General features: G+C 38.9%; 1 long non-coding RNA gene across 2 annotated transcripts in view; it reads right to left on the bottom strand.

The window, feature by feature from the left end:
* LOC129013567 (uncharacterized) overlaps positions 1-18585 on the bottom strand; it is a 189082-nt gene extending 170497 nt beyond the window's left edge. The window contains exons 1-2 of one of the 2 annotated variants that reach the window (XR_008494026.2): positions 18494-18585; positions 15588-15719 (exon numbers count right to left, since the gene is read on the bottom strand). This is a non-coding gene — a long non-coding RNA (uncharacterized LOC129013567). Of the gene's footprint in view, positions 1-15587; positions 15720-17258; positions 17369-18493 lie in introns of those variants that run through there. The other variant, XR_008494027.2, reaches the window with a different exon arrangement.
* Positions 18586-26922: the final 8337 nt, after the last annotated feature.

The raw sequence follows: 26922 nt of genomic DNA on the forward strand, positions 1-26922 counted from the left end.
AAACCAAAATTATATTAAAAGATATCAAAATAATCAAAATAAAAAAATAAAACTAACCCAAGCTGCTTTTCAAATACAACTACACTGCTTCACAGGTACTGTATCTTATAACAACAAAACAATTCTAATTCCCTTCTTTTCTTAGTAAAGTTATCAGGAATAAAGAAAGGCATTACATAGAGATGAAGAGCCACTCTTCCAGTAAGATGTCATAATTCTTAAAGCCTATAAGCCTGACAACAGAGTGTAAACTATGTGAGACAGAAAGCAACAGAACCACAAGGAAAAAGAGATGTATTCACTATTACAGTTGGAAACGTTATCATATGTCAAGTATGGGCAGATCTAGCAGGCAGCAATTCAGGAGGGAAAAGCTGAACACAACAGCACCACCAAGCAACTGGGCATAACTGACACTTATGGCCTACTTCCTTCAACTACTGCAGATGACACATTCTTCTTAAGCTTGTATGGAATATTCAGCAAAATACATCACATTCTCGGACAAAAAAATACTCCAACAATTTAAAGAAAATGGAAATCATACAATATCAGCTCCCAGACTACAGTGGAATTAAATTAGAAATCGCAGGATAACTGCAGCAACTGGAGTATCACAAAATGCATAGAGATTAAACAACACACTTCCATATAACATACGGGTCAAAGAAAACATCCAGATAATTTTTTAATTTTTTAATTTTTCAACCTAAATGAAAATGAAAACACAATTTCTCAAAATTTGTGGGATGAAAGGAAAACAGAGCATATAGGGAAATGTATAGCACTGAACGCATACATAGGAAACAATGAAAGATCAAAAATCTGTCAGCTGTTTCCAGCTTTGCAACTTAGAAAAAGAATACATTAAATCCAAACTCAGTTAAAGAAAAGCTGTAAGACTATTAACAGTAAAACAAAGTAAAAGTTAAAGCAACTGGATTTTTCACACAAATATTATCTTAGTTCTCAGAACACAGAGGCATCCAAAATTAACAGGGCAAACAAAGCATCCCAAACACCCCCCTCGCTTATGGGCATGCAGCCATGACCCTTTCAGAAATGACGACCCCGCGCTTCAGAAATGATCAGTCTCAGGCTACTGAGGCTGGGCACTTTCATTTGCTCCGAAGTCGTACTGAACATTTTAGAATTGCTAAATAACAGATTTTTAATATTCTCACCATAAAATATTGGTCAGCTGGTAAGCAGATGCATATGTTAATTAGCTTGATTAAATCTTCCACTATGAATATAAGAATCAAAACATCACATCATAATTCATAAATATACGCAATTGATGTCCATTAAAAATAAAAATTTTGGGCCGGGCGTGGTGGCTCATGCCTGTAATCCCAGCACTCTGAGAGGCCGAGGCAGGCAGATCACAAGGTCAGGAGATCGAAATCATCCTGGCTAATACAGTGAAACCCCGTCTCTACTAAAAAATACAAAAAAAAAAAAAAAAAAAATTAGCCAGGCGTGGTGGCGGGCGCCTGTAGTCCCAGCTACTCCGGAGGCTGAGGCAGGAGAATGGAGTGAACCCAGGAGGCCGAGCTTGCAGTGAGACGAGATCGCGCCACTGCACCTCCAGCCTGGGTGACTAAGACTCCATCTCAAAATAAATAAAAATAAATAAATAAATAAATAAAATAAATAAATAAACGCTTTTTTTTTTTTTTTTTTGTGACGGAATCTGACTCTGTAGCCCAGGCTGGAATGCAGCGGTGCAATCTTGGCTCACTGCAACCTCCGCCTCCCGGGTTCAAGCGATTCTCCTGCCTCAGCCTCCCGAGTAGTTGGGACTACAGGCGCCCGCCACCACGCCCAGCTACTTTTTGTATTTTTAGTAGAGACGAGGTTTCACCATCTTGGTCACGCTGGTCTCGAACTCCTGACCTCAGGCGATCCACCCGCCTCCTCCTTCCAAGTGCTGGGATTACAGGCGTGAGCCACTGTGCCCAGCCACTTTGGTAAGTTCTTTACGAATAATTCAAAAAGAAAAAACCTAGGTAAATAACTATTGCTATGTCCATAATATAAAAGGGCACATGTGAGAGAAAGCAAGCAGTTTAAATGTACCTTAAGGTGTGGGAAACATGGAAAAATCCTGAGGTTTGTAGGAGAACAAACAGGGACGACGACACTGGCAGGCACCACCTCGAGAACAAGTGGAAGTTCACAGAAAAGCGACCCTGAAAGCCCAATGCCTCCGACCCTACAAAGAGCCGCCCTCAGTTCCCGTGGGCCTCGCCGCCCCCACATTCCCGTATCAGCCTTGCCCTCTGCCCTCTGCCCTCTGCCTTCTCTCTCCCTGTGGGCCTCGCCCCCAGCTCTTGGCGCCCACTCACTCCTGCTGTCTGCCTGCCGCCCTCACTCTGCCTGCCTCCCTCTGCAGTCCTCCGGCCGTCCTCAGCCCTCGCTTTCCTTGCAGGCCTGAGCCTCTCCGCTGCCCTCTGCCCCCTGCCCCTGCCCCTTGCCCTCTGCCTGCGGCCCTCACTCCCCACCTCACTGTGCAGACTTGGGCACCACACATCCTGTCAGGCTGCTCCCCGCTTCCGGTAGAATAGAGGAAAGTATACAAAATACACAAGCATGTAAATAAAAACCATGTAAATAGAATAAAGTATTCAAAATTAATCATTACAGTTACTGAAAAATGACTTTTCAAGGCTGCCAAGATAATTTAGTATGGAAAATATTTTCTGTAAAATTACTGGGACAAGTGGATATTGGCATGAAAGTTGACTCCTCCCTCACAAAATATACTTAACTGACTCAAAATAGATCATAGACTCATATGTATGAGCTGAAACTACAAATCCCATAGAATAGAACATAGAAATAAATCTTTGTGGCTTAGGTGAAACAATGGATTGACACCAAAATACATGCCACAAAAGAAAAAAATAGATAAACTGAACTTCATTAGATTTAAAAATTTTTGTGATTCAAAGTACACCATAAGGATAACCCAAACATGGGAGAAATGTCTGCAAGTCATATAGCTGATAGGGGTCTGTTGTCGAGAATATAGAAAACACTGTTACAAAACAAAACAGAAAAGATCATAACTAAATACGAGTACATTGTGTGAACAGATATTTCTCCAAAGAAGCTACACAAATGTCCAAAAAGCACATGAAAATATCTTCAACACCTTTAGTACTTATTTATTAAAATGCAAATCTACATTATCAAGAGTTACACTTCCCAAATTTTTTTTTTGAGATGGAGTTTTGCTCGTTGCCTGGGCTGGAGTACAATGGCATGATCTCGGCGCACTGCAATCTCTGCCTCCTGGGTTCAAGCAATTCTCCTGCCTCAGCCTCCCGAGTAGCTGGGATTATAGGCATGCACCACCACACCCAGCTAATTTTGTATTTTTAGTAGAGATGAGGTTTCTCCATGTTGGTCAGGCTGGTCTCGAACTCCCAACCACAGGTGATCCACCCGCCTCGGCCTCCCAAAGTGCTGAGATTACAGGCATAAGCCACCATGCCTGGCCCACAAATCTTAAAAGCATATTCTTAAGTGAAAGAAGCCAGTTTGAAAAAAGTACATACTGTGTAATTAATTACATTTATATGACATTGTGGACAAGGTGTAATTATAGAGTTAGGAAAAAGATAAGTGATTAAAAGGGGCTTGAGGGCAGTAGCAGTGGCTCACGCCTGTAATCCCAGCACTTTGAGAGGCCAAGGCGGGCGGATCATCTGAAGTCAGGAGTTTGAGACCAGCCTTGCCAACATGGCCAAACTCCGTCTCTACTAAAAATACAAAATTAGCCGGGTCTGGTGGTGCATGCCTGTAATCCCAGCTACTCAGGAGGCTAAGGCAGGAGAATCGCTTGAACCCAGGAGGCAGAAGTTGCAGTGAGCTGAGATCATGCCACTGCACTCCAGCATTCCAGCCTGGGAAACAAGAGCAAAACTCCGTCTCAAAAAAAAAAAAAAAAAAAAAAAAGTGCTGGGTGCTTGAGAGAGAAAGGTTGAATAGGTGAAATAGAAACTTTGTATGTGTACAGTGAAATAATTTTCTGTGATACTTCAATGGTATGTTAATTTTACTATTTTACAAACCCCGTAGAATTTTACATCAAAAAGTATAAACCTACATAAATGTGAATTTTAAATGTCATTTAATAGGTTAGGAGATCCTATGGGGCAATGCAGTCAAAATAATATAAATGTGTAACAAATAAATGAAATAACCTCATGGAAGGAAGTGGGGGCAAAGGATACCAAGTTAAGAAATTTAGAAAAATAGAAGTTCTTAGGCTAAATGTCAAAGTATTTGTACATAAATACGCTACTTTAGTTGGAAATATTCTTTCCCATGCGGGTATGAATTACCAATGCTAAAAAAACTCTGCACGTATTTTGGATTCTGAAATTACATAAAGTAGCCCAACTGTCTCACTGTTAACATGGGAGGTTACATACAAGTAGTGGGAATGGGGAGATTGATTCATGTGGTACTGAATTAGATCATGGGTGCTAGAAACAGGAAGAATTCATGCTTAACTTTATATAAACACATATGGAGAAATGTAGACCTACAAATACATATGTCAATATGAGTTACACACACACACATACTTTGTCGGATGACAAACCATAGAACTAATAGGTCCCTAGTAGAAATGAGAACACTACTCCCCAGAGTTTTGTTTCTAATGCCACGCACAAAAAAGGAACTAGGAATTTTTGGAGAAATGGTTAATGGCAGGGTTGGGCAGGGAATCAACACTATTAAGTTTAAGCACCTTGTAGTGCCAGAAAGTAAGAAAAAGTTAAACACCACAACCAACCACCCAACTACACAAACAAAATCAAACAGCAATGATATGGGTATTTCAAAGTGGTAAAGTAGCAGCTGACTGAAAGACCTTCTAATGACCAATACTAGAGCAATTTGAGTAACACAATAAACTAGTATAATTACAGTGGAAATAAATATTTATTATTTGCATAATATTCCATATGTTCTAATTAAATAAATATAAAATAAATGCTGGAGAATAGGTAAATTACCTATAGTAATGAAATACAAATTATATTTCTAGGTGTCCTATCCCCAAGGAGGTAGAGCATAATTCTCCACTTGTGAAGTATGTGCTATGCATAGTAACAGTTTTCCAAAAAGTATGGCATGGAAAAGGGGAAGAAAGATTAATTTTAGAGTTGAGAAACTGACCTAAACTCCCTAATCTAGGTGATCAAATTAGTATCAATAGTTGATACAGCATTCTGATATAATGTCATGAGTATCACACTTACCCCTGTGGTCTTACAGTCCAAAACCCAGAACTCCTGTCTGACTGTAAGAAAAAAAAAAAAAACATGGAAATCCCAAATGGAGGATGTCAGTGTCATCAAAAACAAGGAAATTCAGAGAAACTGGCAGAGACAAAGAAAGACTAAGGAGACATGATATCAAAATGTGATATGCTATCCTGGAAGAGTTCCTGGAACAGAAAATGGACATTAAGTGAAAAAAGGAAAAAATAAATATGGTTAATATGTGGATATGTGTATATCAGTGAATGAGAATGTATATTAGTGTGTTAATTGTGACAAATGCCCCCCACTAATGTAAGAGGTTAATAATAATGGAAACTAACTCTCTGTATTGACTATGCAACTGTACTGTAAATCCAAAGCTAATGCAAAACAGAAGAGTTTTTTCCTCTCTTTCTAAATACTCTCTGCCAAGTTTGATAAACAGAATATTATCAATATTGTTAATGCCCTAAATGTTCATCTCCCCAGTTCCACAGTCTTTCTTACCCCCATGAAGGTTACTATTATTTTCCATTTCCTTTTGGTCATTCCCACTTTTTTCTATATTATTTTTATGGCTAAGTTTGTTTTTCTAAATAATACATTGTTCAGTTTGTATTGTCTTCCAATTTAAATAAATAAAGCTGTTCCAACTGATCTGTAGTTCTATTCAAATAACGAGAAACCATCAGATGAATCCACACTGTGATGCATCCTACAAAATATTTGACCAGTTCTTTTCTGAAAAATAACTGAATACTGGGAAACTGCTGCACCTCAGAAAGGACCTGATATCCCAGGTACCCTAAGACGGTACCCAATGATCACCACCTGTTGGTTTACACGACCTTCTATTGTAATCATCTCCCTGTGAGGCTGGGCACAAGATGTGATTTGCTTTGATACAATAGAATAATACAAGGAGATGGGATATCATATGGGTGATTATGTTACATAAAAGTGTGATTTTTTTTTCTTGCTAGCAAGCTCTCTGCCTTGATGGCTTTGATGGCTCATTCTGCCATAAGGCAGAAGCCAACATGGGAAGGAACTGAATGCAGCCTCTGGTCAACAGCCAGCAAGGAACTGAGGCTTTGGACCAACAGCCTGCCCTAGAGTTTGCAATTTACTCTTCCAAATAATCCAAGCCCCCTTTCAAATAACAGCCTATCACTTGACAGGAAGTGTGAACACCTTATAATAACAGAATAATCCTAATTCTTTTCTCTTATCCCTTGTATCATTTCAGTCATTCATTTCACTTACATAGAAGAATACACGTGTGTGTATATATATATTAATTTATGTATGACACATACTTAAGCATACTTAATTAAATACATTGGTACTACTATTATTTTTAAGACTGTTATTTGTTAGATCAATTAAGAATATGAAAAATAAAAGTTTTTATTGCCTAGTTTAACCACTAAACAAAGTTTTAAAAATGTATGGCTGAAATGCTAAGAAAGGAGAGAAGATGAATTCACATAAAATGTTCATCTAGGCTAGGCGTGGTGGCTCATGCCTGCAATCCCAGCACTTTGGGAGGCCAAGGCAGGTGGATCACGAGGTCAGGAGTTCAAGACCAGCCTGACCAATATGGTGAAACCCCGTCTCTACTTAAAAATATAAAAATTAGCCAGGCGTGGTGGCATGCGCCTGTAGTCCCAGCTACTCAGGAGGTTGAGGCAGGAGAATCACTTGAACCCAGGAGGCGGAGGTTGCAGTGAGCCAAGATCTTGCCACCGCACTCCAGCCTGGGAGACAGAGCGAGACTCCATCTCAAAAAAAAAAAAAAGCTAATCCAAACAACACAAGGTAGAAAATGAGTGAAATACAAAAAATAGGAACAAAGGCAAATAAACAATTGGAAGATAGTGACAAATTTCATAGATTTTTAATCAGCTATATCAATGATTTGAATGTCAATGTTCTAAATGCAGTAGATAAAAGACTGAGTGAATGAAAAAGACCCAAGTATATGTTGTCTATATGAAACTCGCTTTAAATATGAAGACCTATATGACCTAAAAGTGAGAGGGTACAACAAATATAACATGATTACAAAAATCAAAGGGAGCAGGTGTACCTATATTAGTTTCCAAAGTCAAACATACGTGGGTAATTTCATTCGTTTACTAAGATAGCAAATCATTTAAGTACAAATAATCCACCAGTAAAAAAACTTTTACAGTTAACAATTAGTACAAATATAATTTAAAAGGGGACATGTGATGAAAGAATAAATTTATGTAACATGTTACAATCTGAGAGACACAGAAACATCACGAGGACATACAGTCACAGGCGTGTGAACATGTGTATGTCTAAGGAGAAACATCTCTCCTGGATCATTACCCAGTGCCTCCACGGTCTGCCCTTCCAGCTCCTGCCTCCTCACGTATTTCTCATCCCAGCTGTCCTTTCAATCCACTGTCGTCTTCTCATGGCCTAGCCTGTGCCACAGACACACTGTTTCCTTGTCCCTTTCCCTCCCGTTTGCTGAACTCACTACTCCTTACTCTCCAGAATCTCCTCCAATGCTCCTCCTCCTGGAGGCCTCCCTTGCCCATCCCATCCCAGGCCTGAAACTTGTCCTCTGGGCTCCCAAGGGAAGTTCTTCCACCTACAGTTTAGTTTCTGTTAAGTTTTATCAGCGCCCACTGAACTGAAATATCAGAGAAGAGGGAAACTTTGTCTATGTTGTTCCCCTATGAGCCCCCACACATGTTAACAGAGCAACGCAAAGATTCTGCTTTATATTGAATTCTACAAATAAATTTACAAATCGAACTCCTCACCTATATTCTTGTCTACTTCCAAAAAAATTTCAAGTCTCTTTCTATCTGAAAATGATTTGAACTTGAAGATAAAGCTGGTTTGTTGTTGTTGTTGTTGTTGTTGTTGTCCCTTCTGTTCTCAGGACAGAATCTGAATCCTAATTCCCCCTTAGCCTCTTCTCCAGCCTCCCCAACCTCAATACACTGCAGAGCTCCTCTCATTGACCTGCCTGTTTCTACCTCATCTACTTGCTCCTCTTCTGTCCTTCCCACAGTTTTGCCCTCTGAGACTGAGAAAAATATTGTTCACCTCTATCAGCTCTGTTAATATGGCTCCTTTGATAAATATTTCCAAATCTTTATTGGTGACTACATTTCAGCTTTTTTTTTTTTTTTTTTTTTTTGAGATGGAGTTTCACTCTTGTTGCCCAGGCTGGAGTGCAATGGCGCGATCTCAGCTCACCACAACCTCCACCTCCCAGGTTCAAGTGATTCTCCTACCTCAGCCTCCCGAGTAGCTGGGATTACAGGCATGCACCACCATGCCTGGCTAATTTTGTATTTTTATTAGACGGGGTTTCTCCATGTTGGCCAGGCTGGTCTTGAACCCCTGACCTCAGATGATCTGCCCACCGCGGCCTCCCAAAGTGCTGAGATTACAGGCGTGAGCCACTGTGCCAGGCCACATTTCACCAATTCTTAACTCTTCTTTAATGTTACAAATGCCAGTTCCTGTCTGCCTTCCTCACTGTGCTGAACTCACATTTGTCCTCACACCTTCACATGGTCAAGTAGAACCACTTAACTGGGGAAGAATCATGTCTGAGTAATTCCAGAAAAAATGAAACAAGATGTGGAACAACTAATAGAGATTAGACATGGCTTGCCACATGTAAAAACAAACAAACAAAAAAACTGGATGAATTACATGTGAAAATGGATTCCACACACTACACGTCCATCAGTGAAGGATGGCGATAAGTGAGAAATTTGAAAAATGGTCTGAGACCTACTACTGAGTAAGGATACTGCTTTAGTAGTTCCCAGGCTGTGCTGTAGCATAAATTGTGGAAGGCACACTGAGATGACAAGAGGGAACATAGAGTCCGGAGAATACAGTGGCTGAATTTTGTCAAGCCATTTTCCACATCTAATGATAAAGATGTGAGAGAGCGTAGATGCCAACATCCATACTGACAGAGCTGTGGTGTCATCATTACTCCACTAAAACATGGTGAACAGAACTACAGGAATAGCAAATAAATAAAAGGCAAAGGCACAACCAAGTAATTTGAATGAACTTGGCCTTCACCCTTTCATCTTATTCCTGAATGGAAAATGACAGGTCGTTCATGACAGTGATCTTGCACCAAGCTTGAGGATGAAGGGATGGCCTTAGAAATGATGTAAATAATGTATTTAAGTAGATGAACCACCCCATGTGAACACTAACCTGCCTTTTCCTTTTTTTTTTTTTTGAGACGGAGTCTTGCTCTGTCCCAGGCTGGACTGCAGTGGTGCGATCTTGGCTCACTGCCAGCTCCACCTCCCGGGTTCACACCATTCTCCTGCCTCAGCCTCCTGAGTAGCTGGGACTACAGGCACCCACCACCACGCCCGGCTAATTTTGTTTTTGTATTTTTAGTAAAGACGGGGTTTCACCGTGTTGGCCAGGATAGTCTCAATCTCCTGACCTTGTGATCTGCCCGCCTCGGCCTTGCAAAGTGCTAACTGGCGTGAGCCACTGTGCCAGGCCCACTAACCTGCCTTTTCTATGTTATCCTGTCAGTTGTGGCTGAAAAACTCATTACATTATGAAACAACTAAGGTAGAGGCAAGATGTGGTGGCTCTCGTCTGTAATCTCAGGACTTTTGGGGGTGTACCATTTGCATCCAGGAGTTCAAGACCAGTGTGGGAAACAAGGTAAGACCCAATTTCTACAAAACATCAAAAATTAGTTAGGCGTCATGGTATGCATCTGTAGTCCCAGATGCTCAGGAGCCTGATGCAGCAGGACTGCTTGAATACTGGGAAGTCGAGGCTGCAGTGAGCTATGATCATGCTACTGAACTCACCCTGGGTGACAGAATGAGACCTTATATCAAAAAAAAAAAAAAAAAAAAAAAAGTAAAGCTTTCTATTTAAAAGAGCAGAACAAAATTATCACCAAAAGAAGAAGAAACCAATGAAACTTTTTCTATTTGTTTCCCTAGAAATTCTCATTGCTTTTAAATTTGAGAAATATTTTTCCTTTCTTCTTCACTACATAAACACCACTTTCTATCTGGTTTGCATGAAATATCGGGCTGTTCTTTATATTCAGTGAAATTAAGTCAAATGATGACACACTGTTAATAAAATGGATGGGTACTTTTTCTTCTTTTTACCAAAATCGGTCACTGAAATTATCTGTGTACACTATTGGAGCTCAAAGACTGACTGCTGTCATACCTGAGAAAACAAATGTCCATCTACCAATTTATAACAAAAGCACCCATAAAATATGGGTAAAAGTACCCATAAAATAGCATTCTTCTTGCTCTGATGGTGCTCACATCTAGTATATCTTTATCAAATGATCTGAATCCTCCCACATATATATATAAACTGAGCTTTTCAAAAAGAGTTCAACTATTTTCAGCTTCTATACATGCGGATCTTTGATGTAATTCTTGATTTTGTGAGATGAAATATAGGCAAAATACATTAAAGTTTTTCTCCTAAAATTTCTCTCATTGAGGCAAAACTTATCGGAATCACTTTTAAACCCATCTTGCCAATAACTAACCCCATATCATCTGTACTAATCAAAAGCACTGGTGATGCTGCATTTCTGATGGGATTCCTACGCTACTCTCTGTGAGATTATCTTTTCAACCTCCTGACATCCCTTCTGCAAGTTTTGATGATGATGATATTACCTGAAGATATCAATGGGAGGTTTTTAGACCAAGTTCATGTCAGCGTACATAAGGACAATCTCATTATGACTGTCTTCTGGCCAACAGTGTTTCAACACTATCAGATTCAAGATGCCTTTCTGTGAAGAGATGTGACTGTGTGCACCACAGCGTGAATGAAACACATTAGTTTTCCCTGAGACTACCCACTTCTCAGTGTTAAATCATCACGGTTGTGTTCCTGTCTGTTTTAAGTGCAAAAAAGTTTCTAAAAACTATCATTCGGCCAGGCGCGGTGGCTCACGTCTGTAATCCCAGCACTTTGGGAGGCTGAGGTGGGTGGATCACAAGGTCAGGACATCGAGACCATCCTGGCTAACATGGTGAAACCCTGTCTCTACTAAAAATACAAAAAAATTAGCCGGGCGTGGCGGGCACCTGTAGTCCCAGCTACTAGGGAGGCTGAGACAGGAGAATGGCATGAACCCAGGAGGTGGAGCTTGCAGTGAGCTGAGATCGCGCCACTGCACTCCAGCCTTGGCAAAAGAGCGAGACTCCATCTCAAAGAAAAAAAATAAAAACAAATAAAAACTATCATTCAAAAAATCAATTAAGGAGGAAGACACAATTGTAAAGAGCTACTGGAAGCTTTCCTTGAAGTGTTAGCTTTTTAAAGACTTATTGAGTACGCATGGCACAAAGATGGGAACAATAGACACCAGGGCCTACCTGACAGCAAGGGTAGGAGGAGGGTGATGGTCAAAAAACTAAACTACCTATCGAGTATTAAGCTGACTACTTTAGTGATGAAATCATTTGTACACTAGACCCTAGTGACATGCAATTTATTCAGGTAACAAACCTACACATGTATTCCTGAAACTAAAATAAAAGTTGAAGAAAAGAAAAAATACTTAGAAAAAGCTTTAAATTGATAATTCCTGCCTTTATTTTAGAAATACGAGTAACAGTCTTTGTAAGCTTCATTCTAAACTCAATTCTCCAACCTATAATATTTGTGTGTGTCTCTGTATCCTCATTTCCATTTATGTTTTTAATCATGAGGCTGATGAACCTGCAAGTCGCCTCATGATGACCCACTGCAGATGTGGATGCTTCATGGTCCTTGTTAAACCTTTTGATATGTCCCTGGCTACTTTGTTCAACTCTACTTTGAGGTACTTGGATATTGGAATTGGTTTTCCCAATTCCTCGTGAATGTATCAAGTAAAGAAGAAACTCATATAGTTCATGATTCAGAATTATGACTAAAATTTTACCCAGAGTTTTAGGCTCCAGGATGACTGAATTAAGTGAACATGAAGTTATGTTCTCAAAGATAGGAACCATTCATTCATTGAACTCTAACTTCTAATCAGGCTAGGGTGTGCAGAGTGTTGGGCACTTGCCTCACGATGTGGTGTAAGAGTTTGGCTTGTGTGCAATGATGTCTTTTGAAAACTGCTGTGGCCAGGCCCATCTGTGTGAAATCTGGTGGTTTAGTATACTGTGGCAAATCATATCTTCCATGCTGTCGGAAGTTTTGTCTGGGGACTTGGTGCACCACACTGTATCATGTAACATCATGTCAGTATACTTTTGCATCTATTGGCTTTTTTTCTGTTAAGTCTGAGCTCTCACACCTGATTGATTTTGATTTTCCAGTTTGAGGGACCACTCCTTGTCCAGATCTCTTGTGTCTCATTTATGGCCTTCCACTCTGGTCTTTTTGTTGTTGATCCATACTTCAGTAAGGTAGAGTGTTCACAGTATATACATCATGACAAATTATTATTATTATTATTATTATTATTATTTTGAGACAGAGTCTTGCTCTGTCGCCCAGGCTGGAGTGCAATGGCACTATCTCAGCTCACTGCAACCACCACTTCCTGGGTTCAAGTGATTCTCCTGCCTCAGGATTACAGGCATGTGCCACCACACCCGGCTAATTTTGTATTTTTAGTAGCAATGAGGTTTCTCCACTTTGGTCAGGCTGGTCTCAAACTCCCGACCTCAGGTGATCTGCCTGTCTGGGCCACCCAAAGTGCTAGGATTACAAGCATGAGCCACTGTGCCTGGTCAGATTTTAAAATATGCATTGAAGCGAAGAGTAAAAGGAGATTTCACAAGTCATTAAAGTATTAATATATATCCACTTAAAATAAATAATCCTCCATGTGTTAAGATGTGAAGTACAAATGAGGCCTTTTATATCTCAAAGAGTAAAGCATATGAGATTGGAGAAGTTAAGGCTTTTCACAAATACAAATACCCAAATAATAGCGCCTAAATAACAGCTCTTATTATCTTGATCTCAGACTTGAGAAATGTGGTTCAGGTCAGCTGTATCTCTCAATCCAGACTCTAAGCTGTGAACTAATTTTCTCACTGACACTATTGATTTGATGTGGAGAATATACCCCATGATTACAGACTTTAAAAGGAATTATGCTAATCTTATGGATCTCTATGGACTGCAGTACGCATTCACACGGCTTTGTAGGCTTTTTAGGTATGTTTCCTGGACATTACCCTGGTGCTGCCAATCGGATTGCTGTGGTCTGTGAATTGGGAGCTGTTGGTGGCAGGTCAGTGGACAGTCCTCTCTGCAGTGGGATTCTTTCTTTAGCCAGCACATATGCACCATCCTCATTCAGCCTGTTTCCGTCTCTTGGATCATGGCATGGAGAGTTAAGCATATGTTGTATATGGCTTGTTCTTTTGCTTTTTCTATCTTGTTTTCTCCACTTATGTACAACACATATGTATTAGTCTCTTTTCACACTGCTATAAAGACATACCTGAGACTGGGTAATTTATTAAAAAAAAAAAAAAAAAAAAAGAGGTTTAACTTACTCATAGTTCCACATAGCTGGGGAGGCCTCCAGAAACTTACAATCAAAGCGGAAGGGGAAGCAGGTACATATTACATGGTGGCAGGCGAGGGAGGCAGGGAGGGGGAGGGAGAGAGGGAGAGAGGGAGACAGAGAGAGAGAAAGAGAGAGAGAGTGCACAAGCAAGAAAGCAAGAGAGACAGAGAGAGAGTGCACAAGCAAGTGTGTGTCAGTGAAGGAAAAACTGCTGGTTATAAAACCATCAAATCTCTCGAGAATTCACTATCATGAGAACAGCATGGGGGAACCACCCCCATAATCCAATTATTTCCCACCAGGTCTCTCCCTAAACACCTGAGGATTGCAATTCAAGATGAGATTTGGGTAGGGACACAAAGCCTGATGATATCAACATCTGACTTCACCTGCCAAAAACTTTGTGTATGGAGATTCATATGTAGGTCTTTGTAAGCAGGGACTGCCCTAAAGTAGCATATTTATAAATTTTTTTTTGTAGCCAGCTCACCTGCGACCATGATGATATCTACTTTGAGACTTTTGGATTTGGCAAGGGACAATATAATTCCATGATATCAATGTCAATAGGCTACAGGGTTCCAAATAATTCATGATTCAGTCTGTAAAGTGAAAATAACAATTTTCACAGAGTTTTCTCAAAGACTTGAAGGAATATCTGTCTTTTGAGCAAGTAAACAAAGAATACTTGTACATAGAAGAAACACTCTCCTAAATTCAGAAATACAGTTTATATTTCCTTCACTGACTTTTTTTTTTTTTTTCCCCCGAGATGGAGTCTTGCTCTGTTGCCCAGGCTAGAGTGCAGTGGTGCAATCTTGGCTCACTGCAAGCTCCGCCTCCCGGGTTCACATCATTCTCCTGTCTCAGCCTCCTGAGTAGCTGGGACTACAGGCACCCGCCACCATGCCTGGCTAATTTTTTGTATTTTTAGTAGAGACGAGGCTTCACCATGTTAGCCAGGATGGCCTCAATCTCCTGACCTCATGATCTGCCCACCTCGGCCTCCCAAAGTGCTGGGATTACGGGAGTGAGCCACCGCACTCAGCCACTGACATTTCTTAATACTGGATTCTAATATCCTGCGGTCATGTCTTTCAATAAGTTTTTAGTGGATCCTGCAGATTCACTTCAAAATAGAGTCTGAAAGTAGGCTTTCTGGAATATATATGTGAGGCACAAGCACCTATCTTTGAAGATGTGGTTACTGACACTCAAATTGGTGAGTGGGGAGTAGGCAGTCTGATGGCAACGAAGAAAGATGACTAGAGTCCCTGGAGCTCGATGTTGTCTTCCTGAAGCAACCTGTGTTCAGAATGATGGGATGCTCTTCCCTTCCTACACATTCATTCATTTCCTGTGCATGAGGTTATTGTTTCTGATTTGTTTTCTTTGTGCCAAAATAATATCTACACATTTTACTATTTGAAACAATTTTAGATATACAGAAATATTCATAGATAGTACAGAGAGTTTTGTACATCTTTCAGATATCTGGAATGCTAACATCTAATGTAACCACAGTATATATAGGAAAACAAAGAAGTTGTACGTGGTACTAAAATTTTAACTGAAGTACAGGCTTCTATCATATTTTACTAGGCTTTGCAGTCATGTCATTCTTTGGTTCTAGGATCTAATCCAGGACGCCACATTACATTTACTATCTGCTATACTACTCATTAGTTTCCGCATAACAAATTACCACATAATTAGTGCCTCAAAACCACACACATATTACTCACAGTTTCCCTGGGCCAGGAATCCAGATTAGATGATGGCCGGGCTGGGCTCTCAACTGAAGGCTCATTTGGAAAAGGATCCCCTTCCAAGCTCATGTGTTTGTTGTTACGATTCACTGGTGCATATGTCCAAACCTTTTAAAAAATTAATACCAATCTATAACCAATAGTTCAAAAAAATTAAAAATGACACAAGTAAAGTGGAGAAGACAGCACTTCGCAATGCATTTTAGGAGACAGTTTACCCTGATCTCAAATAGAAATGTAACAAAGATATTTCAAGAGAATATTATAAATGGATATGTATTATGAATATAGATGTTAAATATGAGCAAAACAAATCAGTAACATGTAAAAAGAATTATACAGTATGACCAAGGATGTTTATACATCAGTAATGCAAATTTGATTCAACATACAAAATAAATTAGTATTCATGCACTATATTAGTAAAATAAAAGACAAAATCCACATGATTATCTCAAAAATGAAGACTAAACACTTGCTCAATGCAAAATCAACTGATGATAAAAACATGTAGCAAGTTAGGCATAGAAAGGAACTTTCTTCACCCTAAAGACAATCATGAATAACTTACATAACATCATAATTTACTTGAAAGTTGTCCACTCTTGCCACTTCTATTTTTAACATTTTACTGGAAGGTATAGTAAGGACAAATAGGCTAGAAAAATAAATACAAATAATCTGATTTGGAAAGAAAGTCAACTATGCAAATGACATGGTCTTGAGAATGGAAAATTCTTGGAATTTTAATGAAATATAATTAGAAATAAAAAATGAGTTCATCAAGGTTACAGTAAACAAGGTCAAAATAGAGAAATGAATTTCATTTATACACACTAGCAACTGTTAGATATCTACATTGAAAACTATAAAACTTATTCAACAAAAATAATTAAATCCTAAATAAATGAAAAGGCATTTTATATTCACTGATTGAAAGGCTTAATATTGCTAAGATAGCACTATTTTCCAAATGGATCTACAGATTTAATGCAGTCCCCATCAAAATTCCAGATGAAATTTTGCTTAAATTTGCATGTTGATTATAAAACTGATATGTAAATGGAATATATCCAGAACAAAGAAATTAATCTTGACAAAGAACAATAAAGTCTGCATAGTAAATGCACACTTCCTGATTACAAAATGACTACAAGGCAATAGTAATAAAGTTTTGTGGTACTGGCTGGGTGCAGTGGCTTGTGCCTGTAATCACAGCTACTCAGGAGGCTGAGGCAGGAGGATTGCTTGAGGCCAAGAGTTTGAGATCAGCCTGTGTAACACAGCGAGATCTTTTTCTACAAAAAAGTTTTTGGCCAGGTGCAGTGGCTCATGCCTGTAATCCCAACACTTTGGGAGGCCAAGGAGGGCAGATCACCTGAGATCAGGAGTTCGAGACCAGCCTGGCCAACATGGTGAAACTCCATCTCTACTAAAAATGCAAAATTAGCCAGGTGTGGTGGTGCATGCCTATAATCCCAGCTACTTGGGAGGCTGAGGCACGAAAATCACTTGAACCCAGGAGGCAGAGGTTGCAGTGAGCCGAGATCATGCCACTGCACTCCAGCCTGGGTGACAGAGCGAGAATCTGTCTCAAAAAAAAATAAATAAAAGTTTTAAAAAACTTAGCCAGGCTTGGTGGCCCACATGAGTAGTTCTTCATACTCAGGAGGCCGAGGTGGGAGGATCTCTTGAGCCCAGGAATTGGAGGCTGCAGTGAGGCATGATCATGCCACTGTACTGTGGCCTGGGTGAGACAGCAAGACCCTGTCGCAAAACAAAAAGAAAAAAGTAAAAGAAAAAAAAAAGATTTGTGGAACTAGTATAAAGATGGACATATATACATCAATACAATAAAACTGAGTGTCCAAAAATTAACGCTTACCTGCATGATCAACTGATTTTCAAGTTTGCCAAGTCAATTCGATAAGAAAAACAAATAAATATTTTTTAACAAATGTTGCTGGGACAAGTGGATATCTACATGCAAGTTGAACTCCTCTCTCACACCACATACATGATTGATTCGAATTAATCATATATCTAAATATAAGTGCTAGATAGGCCAAAACCATAGAAGATAACATAGAAATATGTTTCAATGACATTAGATTATTAAACAATGTTTTCGAAGATGTGACAGATAATGCATAAGTGACAGAATAAAAAGATATATTGGTCTTCATCAGAATTAAAATCTTCTATGATTCAAAGTGCATCATCAAAAAGTAAAAAGACAAACCAAAGGGAGAAAATTTTTGCTAGCCACATAAGGATCTAATATTCAGCATATATAAAACATGTTTTAACTCAATAATAAAAAGGCAAATATCTAAGTAAAATGGCCAATTACTAAAATGTACATTTCTCCAAAAATGCTATAATTATATCCAAGAAAGATATGAAGATTTGTTCAACTCCTTTGTTATTAGGGTAATGAATATTTAAACAATGATGGAGTTACATTTCACCAATCTAAAACGTGTATTGTTAAGTGAAAAACGCAAGTGGAAAAAGCAAAATACTGTATAATTCCATTTACAGAACACTCTGGAAAAGACAAATGTATAAAGGTAGTAAAAAGATTGGTGGTTACAAGAGGCTTGGGAGAGAGGAAAGGTGAATATGAATTACAGGGGTTTTCTTTTCTTTTCTTTTCTTTTTTGAGACAGAGTCTTGCTCTGTCGCCCAGGCTGGAGTGCACTGGCGCGATCTCGGCTCACTGCAAGCTCCGCCTCCCGGGTTCACGCCATTCTCCTGCCTCAGCCTCCCGAGTAGCTGGAACTACAGGCGCCCACCACCACGCCCGGCTAATTTCTTTTTCTATTTTTAGTAGAGACGGGGTTTCACCGTGTTAGCCAGGATGGTGTCAATCTCCTTACCTCGTGATCTGCCTGCCTTGGCCTCCCGAAGTGCTGGGATTACAGGCGTGAGCCACCGCGCTCAGCCGAATTACAGGGGTTTTCTATGGGGCAGTGTAATTATTCTTTGTGACGTTATAGTGATAGATACATAATAGTGTTTTTGACATCCTATAGAATTTTACAACAAAAAGAAATAATCTAAAAGCAAGCAAATTTAAAGCATTATTTAGTAGGTTGGGGGACCCCAAAAAGAAATGCACAAAATAATGTAACAGTATTACAAATGTATGAGTTATTTCACTGAAGGGAATGGGAGGAAGGGGGAATGACCTGAGTAACTTTAAAAATGAGGGGAGAGTCTAAGTCTAAAAACCAAAGTTGGTAAAAGTCATTTCTCATGGGCATATGGATTACCTATTCTGGAAGCACTATGCGTGTCTTTTCAGAATGCAAAACTGTTTACAGAGCCAATTGTTTCACTGTTAGAATGGTAGGCTACATATAAATAAATGGGAATAGGTAAACTGATTCATCTGCTAATAATTTAGATTATGTGGTAATGCAGCATTAGTAGAAATTCATGTTTAATTTAATATAGATGCATATGGACATATATTGCTATATTTAGAAATATGTGTATATTTATGTGTCAATATATAGAGATATATTTATTTTCTCGGTCAGCTGGCAAGGCTTTGAATCAACAGATGTCCCAGTAGCAATGAGTGGACCTGGTGCCCAGATCTTTGTTTCAAATTCTATTTTCCAATAAAAGGAACTAGGGCTTCCTGAAGACGTGATGGATACTAGGCTTCGGCAAGGAATCAAAACACAAGTAGCCTGGAACACCATGCAGTGCCAGAAAAGAATATGCTAATCAACAATAAAACCAACTAACCAATCACACAACATCAAACTGTAATTACCAGAGTATTTCAAAATAATAGAGAATCAACTAAAAGACCTTTGAATGACCAACAGTAAAACAATTTGAGCAATAAAATAAATGAAGGAGGCCAAGCACGGTGGCTTGTGCCTGTAATCCCAGCACTTTGAGAAGCTGCGGTGGGTAGATCACGAGGTCAAGAGATCGAGACCATCCTGGCAACATGGTGAAACCCTCTACTAAAAATACAAAAATTAGCTGGGCATTGTGGCACATGCCTGTAATCCAAGCTACTAGGGAGGCTGAGGCAGAAGAATTGCTTGAATCCATGAGGCAGAGGTTATAGTGAGCCAAGATCGTGTCAATGCACTCCAGCCTGGCAACAGAGCAAGACTCCGTCTCAAAACTAAATAAACAGATAAATACATGAAGGAATATAAGTGTAAAATAAATACACACATTTGTATACTTACAGAAATAAGTGATTTAATAAATATAAATGGAAGAAAATAGACACACAAATGGTGAAAAACTAAAAATAGTTTTTGTAGATATTCTGCCTATTGGGAGATGGAGCATGACTCCTCATTTCTTATATGATTAGTAACTTTTTTGATACATACAACATGGAAAATGACAAAAAGTAATTTCTAGTGGAGAAATTTTATATCAACTATCTCATCCAGGTGATCAAATGAACATCAACAGTGATAAAGTATGATTTTAGTATATACCCTTGATATCATGAAATGAGAATGGCATTTTTTTTTTTATCTGTGGTCCTCTACACCAAAATCCACAATCCACCGAAATCTTGTGAAAAACATCAGGTAATCCCAAATCAAGAATGCTCATGTCATCAAAAATGAAAAAACTCCTAGAAACTGTCACAGTCAAAAAAGCCTACATGATATCTAATTGTGATGTGGTATACTAGATGGGATCTTGAAATAGAAACTGGACACTAAGTGCAACAATGAAATATGAAAAAAGCTTGGGTAGTAGTGACAATGTATAATATTGGTTGGTTCATTGTGATAAATGTCCTACACTAATATAAGGGGTTAATAATATAGGAAATTCTGTGTGGGGAATACAAGAACTTTTGTACTATATTTGCAACTGCTTTGTACATATAAAACTAATCTTAATTTTTAAAACTTTATTTCATCTTATTTATTTTTGATTGGGTCTCACTCTACCAATCAAGCTGGCATGCAGTGGCATGATCATGGCTCAATGCAGCCTCGACCTCCTGGGCTCAAGCGATCTCCCCACCTCAGCCTCCTAAGTAGCTGGGACTACAAGTGTGAGTCACCTTACCTGGCCTAATCTTAAATTTTAAAAAGAGAAACTTTTAAAAATTTTTTGGCAGAGAAACTACCAAGCCTAAGAAACAGCCTTACCATATTTTGATGCCCCCGGGGGCATCTCTCTAATGTCATCATCTTCCTTAGCTGTTATAAGGAACTATTATTGTGAACTCTTTCTTTGTCATTCTCTACATTTTACTTATTATCTTTCTTTCTATGTTTGTATTTCTAAATTGTATATATTGTTCATTTTTTCTTGTCTTCAAATTTAGATAAATGCAAGTGTTCAATTTAAACAATACTCCTAGTCTAAACATGAATAAAATCCCACAAATCCACATTGTGGGACATTCTACAAAATTTCTGACCACTATTTTCAAAAGGGTCAAGGTCGTGATACACAAGTGAAGACTGAGAAACTGTTGCAGACTCGAGAGGACCTGATGTGGCAGGCCCATGGCTACCAATGATCCCTATCTCTTCATCTACATAACCTTGAATTCTGTTGTGCTTTTGCTGAGTAAGAAGAAGAACTTTTATTCTCTTGGAAACAACATAATTTTGCAAAAATGATGAGATATCACTTAGGTAATTATACTGCATTATGAATTCTGTCTTGCTAGGAACCTCACTCACTTGGTGGCTTTTATGAAGCATTTTGCCACAGGAGAGAAGCCCATTTGGCAAGGAATTGAGTGCAGCCTCTGGTCAACAGCTAGGAAGAAATTGGTGCTTTTGTGTAATAAGCTATCCTGAAGTTTGCAGTACTACATTTAAAACTAATCCAAGCCCCTTTTCAAATTATACGATATCCTTTGCAGGTAGTTTGAGTACCTTACAATAACAAAATAATCCTACTTTCTTCTCCATTGCCTAGTATTCTTACTGTAATTTGTTTCAAGTATATGTAAGCATACTTGCACATATACATATACATGTGCATAATCACATAAATTGTTATTATTTTCAAGAAACTATTATCTGATAGAAGCTATTAAAAACATTAAAAATTCTTTTTTTTTTTTTTGAGACAGAGTCTCGCTCTGTCGCCCAGGCTGGAGCGCAGTGGCACAATCTCAGCTCACTGCAAGCTCCGCCTCCCGGGTTCACGCCATCCTCCTGCCTCAGCCTCCCGAATAGCTGGGACTACAGGCGCCTGCCACTGCACCCAACTAATTTTTTGTGTTTTTAGTAGAGACGGGGTTTCACCGTGTTAGCCAGGATGTTCTTGATCTCCTGACCTCGTGATCCGCCTGCATTGCCCTCCCAAAGTGCTGGGATTACAGGCGTGAGACACCGCGCCCAGCCAAAAACATGAAAAATTCTTAAACCACTTAAAAGGTAAAAATCATACATCTTTGTCTTGCTATCAAGAAATACCTGAGGCTGGGTAATTTATAAAGAAAAGTGGTTTACTTGCCTTATGATTCTGCAGGCTGTGCAAGAAACATGGTGCCGGCATCTGCATCTTGTGAGGGCCTCAGGCTGCTTTCACTCATAGCAGAAGGTAAAACGGAGTTGATGTGTGCAGAGATCACATGGTGAGAGAGGAGGCAAGAGAGACGTGGCTAATTGCCCGGCTCTCTTCAACATCCAGTGCTTGCAAGAACTAAGGGTGGGAACTCACTCAATCCTGTGAGAATGGCACCAAGCCATTACTGAAGGATCTCTCTCCATGATCAAAAACCTCCCATCAGGCCTTACCTCCAACACTGGGGATCAAATTTCAACATGAGACCAAACAAACCACATCCAAACCATAGCATGGGGCCAAACTAACCATATCCAAACCATAGCATGATATGTAACTTACATGAAAAGGAGAAAAACTATAACCATATGAAATGCTCAGCTAAAACAGCAACAGGCAGAAAATGAGTGGAAGAAAAAAAATTAAGAAAAAACGAGCAACAAATAGAAAACAGTAATGAATATGGCAGATATTAATCCAACTACATCAATAATCATTCTGAATGGCAAATGGTCTAACTGCATGAATTAAATGATTAGATTTGCCAGAGTGGATGACAAAGAAGACCAATTATATATTTCCTCCAAAAAAATCTACCTTTAATATAAAGCCACATGTAAATTAAAAGTAAATAGATGTAGCAAATAGCATAGTAGATAACAGTAATCAAAGAAAGCAGGATTAGCCATATTAATTTCAGATACAGTAGACATCAAAATGAGGAAAGTTACTAGGAACAAAAATTGACATTACATTAAGATGAAGGGGTAAGTCTCCAACAAGAGATAACAACCCCTAAACTGTATCCACCTAACAACAGAACATCAACCTACATGAGGCAAAATGTGACAGAAATGGAAGGATGAAGAGACTAATTCAATATTGCACTTGGAAACTTCAAGACCCTCTATGAGAAACTGTCAGATTCAGCAGGTAGAGTTCCAGTGAGGACACAGCTGAACTCAACAGCAACATCAGTCAACTGGTTAGAAATGACATCTATAGCCTACTTCATCAAACAAATTCAGATTACACATTCTTCTTAAGCTCATCTGGAATACATTTACCAAGACAGAACACAATCTGGCCATAAAACATACCATAAAAAGGAATGGAAATCATACAATGTATGTTCACAGACCACAGAACCATAAAACTAGAAATCAAGGGATAACTGGAAAAATAACTAGAAAATCTTGAAATGCATGTGGACTGAACAACAAACTTGTTATAAATAATAGGGTCAAAGAAGAAATCACAAGAAAAATGTAAAAGAAAATACTTCTAAATAAAAATAAAACTAAATAAAAATAAAAACATAACACCGAAATTTGTGTGATACAATGAAACAACATATAGATGGAAATGTATAGCATTGAATGTATACATCGGAGAAAAAAGGTCTAAATTCAATCATCTGAGTTTCCATCTTTCAAACTTAGAAAAGGAAGAGTAATTCCAAAGTAAGTAAAATGAACAGTATAATATTATATAAAGAGTAAAGTAAAAGTAAAAGCTACAGCTACTGGATTATTCAAACAAGTATCAATAGCATAATGGTTCCCAGAATATAGAAGTATTGAAAAGTAATAGAAAAATATAACACCCCCCCCCAAAAATATAATTGCTTAGGAGCATGTAGCAGAGATCCTCCTCTGAAATAAGGAGATACTAATTTGCAGAACTGATAAAAAGCATGGTATCACAGGGTAATGTCATTTGTTTATTAAATTGTATTGAATATTTTTATATTGCTAAAATAATAGATTTTTTAACTTTTCACCAAAAAAAGAAAGATAAACTGATGAAGCGATGGGTATGTTCATTAAGTTTGATTAAATCTTAATTAAATGTACACATAGATAAAATCTAAACACATTGTAACCCATAAATATACACAATTATTATATGTGAATAAAAAAGTAACTATGCAAATGGTTTACCAATAATCTGACAATAAGAAATTTAGGTAATTGTAGATACGTGATGGAAACAGGCAAATCTGACAGAAAGAATGAAGTTAAAATATCTGTCGCAGTATAAGAAAATCATTAGGCTTGTATGAGAATATCAGAGAACATGGAGGAGACATGCAGACACAAATGGGTAACATGGTAATGTCCACCGAGAAACGTCCTGTAAAGGCAGCCCACACCACCCACCGCTCATCTCCTCTTGCCAGAACCTCAGGCCCCTTGTTGGCCTCCTCTGTACATCTGGCCTCAGATTAGCTCTCTGAGCAGGTTTGAAACCCTGAAATCCCCTCATCAGCACTGACTGTTGGGCTGTTTTCAGCCTCCCATATGTGGGCGAGGGTGGCCATGAGTGAGCCACACTGAATTTTCTGATCCCACTTATACCTGCAAAATGACTGAAGGGACAGAAACCTGTACTTAGGGTGGGGTGGGAGGTCTGTGCAATGGAGGCACAGAGGGGATCTGGAGCATTTAAGGTCCCTGAGCTGGCCTGTCATCTAGCCTGGGGATCCTCTCTGCCCTTCTCAACCCTCCCTCCTCCTGAGATCCAATCCTCCTGGTAATGCCCAAGGATCTCCCAGTGGGCAGGGGCCATCCTCATTCATTCCATCTTCCTGAGAAGCATACCTCATGGACTGCATAACATTTCAAAAAAGAAACCGAGGCATTCCATTTCTTTCCCACAGAATGCAGTCCTCAGGGAGCGACCCTGCCTTCCCTGTCTAGTCCCTCCATGGTCTGCCCTTCCTGCTCCTGCTTTCTCACATATTACTCATCCCAGAAATCCTTCCAATCAATTGTCATCTTCTCATGGCCTGGCCTGTGCCATGGACACACTGTTTCCTCCTCCCTTTCCCTCCCCTGTCTGCTGGACTCACTGCTCCTCACTCTCCAGCATCTCCTCCATGCTCCTCCTCCTGGAGGCCTCCCTTGTCCATCCCATCCCAGGCCTGACGCCTGTCCCCTGAGTTCCCAAGGGCAGCTCTTCTACCTACAGTTTAGTTTTGGTTACATTTTCTGCATCTCCTTTGAACCAAGGCATCAGAAAATATGTAAACTTCTCTGTGTTGTTCTCCTGTGACACCCCCATGCATATAGTGGTCAGAGATTAATATAAAAGGTGCTGATCATCTAAAAGTCACACACAAAAAACTTCTAAAAATATTTATAGCTGATAAAATAAACATAAGTTTCAACTCCCTTTCTACCATACCATTTCTACTATATATTCTAATATATTTAATCCTCTACAAAAATATGTGCTGCCTAACATAAATGTACACACTTTCTGAGTGGTATTTTAAAATTGAAAACTAAAGATGCTTTTAGTATTCACTTATCAAAGAGTAGGAAAATGATACAAATCTATATTATAAGCCATCTGTACAGAAATATGTCATGAATACTTTTAGAAGAACTATTTGGAATGAATCAGAAAGTCCAGCCAATGTTTCTAACTTTGGGGTAAGAGAAAAACAAACATGCATATTAACAAAATTCCTGTCCAGAAAATCAATCTCTCAATGTTCTGTCTACAAAAATTAGTAATTTTTAACCTTTCAAAACCAGGACAAACTAAATCATATAATGGCAATAGTCACATCTCTTATTCACAAGGATGTTCTCAACAAATTTTGTCTTGTGGTTTCCAGAAAAATCTCTGTTCCTCTTCTCTCCAACTAGAGGTATTTTAGAGAACATTTCTAGAAAACGATAAAAGAGAGAATGCGTAACATCTGTCTTTCCTAATAAAGGTGATATTCCCATTTAATTTAATAAAGAGTAATGAATGAAAAGAAGATGAAAATAATTGAAAAGGTATGTTGAAAAATGATTGTAAATGCATTGTTAAAGGTAGGATGAAAGGCATTAATACACAATACAAAAACACACGTTTGGTTGTAGATGATGCCAAAAAATAAATTTATACACAAATGTTAAAAGTATTTGCATGCCAAAACAAAAACCAAGAAGAAATAATTATAAGCAAGGTTTGTGGGCATTGTGTCATTGTTCAGCAAGAAGAATGACTGCTGAACTAACTCGATCTTTGTACAAAACAGCTGAATTCCTGCATGGTCCCCAAAGGGTAGCTGCTAGCCAGGCAGATCCAAAAGAGAGGCTCTGAACTCGGCTGTGCCTTCTGTGTTCCCATGCTTAATGGGATGGTCTGGAGGAGGTGACCACAGTCACTAGGCAGTCTGTACTTATGCAAAAGGCATGCAGGGATGTCTATACAGGCTCCTGATCTGCTCCCTGTTGCTGCTGGAGTAGAAAGTTCCCCAGGCTTCGTAAAGCAGGGAAAGAAAATTAGGGAGCATGACATTGAAAGAAACTTGCTGAGATGATACTAAGTAAGTGACACAGGGAGTGGTGTTGGGGGGATTTTTTTAAGATGCACCAGGACACTAGAAACATAAGCATCAACAGCAATGTTATAAAGTTCTATGCTCTCTGCTTCATTCAAGGCACAGCTGGGAATATTGGTGTAGGTGCAAGGCACGCAGGTTTTCACTCTTTTATGTCTTCATTACACAATACCGCAGTGGTTAAGAGAATGGGCTATTTGCAGAGATGTATGTGCCCACGAGGACAATCACATCATGCTGCCTCTGGCCAAGAGTGTTCCTACAATGTCTATTTTAAGATGCATTTATATCTGAAATATGTGAAAATATCTACTGTAGGATCAACATAATATACCCTTTTTCTCTGTGACTGCACATTTCTCAGTGTAATGTCACTGCTGATCTGTTGTATTCTGGTCTATTATTGAAGGAATATGTTTCAATATAGGTTTA

Source organism: Pongo pygmaeus, chromosome 16 (assembly GCF_028885625.2).
Source record: "Pongo pygmaeus isolate AG05252 chromosome 16, NHGRI_mPonPyg2-v2.0_pri, whole genome shotgun sequence".
NCBI lineage: Eukaryota > Metazoa > Chordata > Mammalia > Primates > Hominidae > Pongo > Pongo pygmaeus.